The following is a 379-nucleotide window of genomic DNA, read 5'->3' as shown; positions in this document are numbered from 1 at the left end:
AGCTCATATCCATATTTGATAACTATTTAATCTTCCTTTTGATATTTTTCTTTTTTGAGATTGATACCTAACCTTCTGTTATATGTGATACAAGTAATTGTAAAGTCAGTCTGTTTAGATGTTTGTTTTTAATGCAGGGTTTTCATTATGTGCTGATGCTCAAGGAATATTAGGGATAATGGAGAGAATAATAGTATGGTATAGTAAACTCTTGTCGATTTTATGTCAGCTATTTCTTTACCTGTTTTATTACTTCATCAGAGGATAAAAAATTGCATTGAAAAATTTTCATCCTGGGAAAAACTACTATACCCCAAGATCTACCTCAAAGATTAACCCCAAATCAAAACCACCCAAAAAGTAAAAAAAATGGGTTTTT

At 30.1% G+C, this 379-nt stretch overlaps 1 protein-coding gene across 1 annotated transcript in view; it reads left to right on the top strand.

Annotated features, from left to right (window-relative positions):
• Window positions 1–379, top strand: part of LOC119588859 (dystrophin-like) — a 6,421-nt gene that overhangs the window by 93 nt on the left and 5,949 nt on the right. The window lies entirely within an intron of this gene.

This window comes from Penaeus monodon, chromosome 24 (genome assembly GCF_015228065.2).
Source record: "Penaeus monodon isolate SGIC_2016 chromosome 24, NSTDA_Pmon_1, whole genome shotgun sequence".
Taxonomy (NCBI): domain Eukaryota; kingdom Metazoa; phylum Arthropoda; class Malacostraca; order Decapoda; family Penaeidae; genus Penaeus; species Penaeus monodon.
The sequence above is the reverse complement of the archived record's forward strand: the minus strand, read 5'-3'. Positions and strand labels throughout refer to the sequence as shown.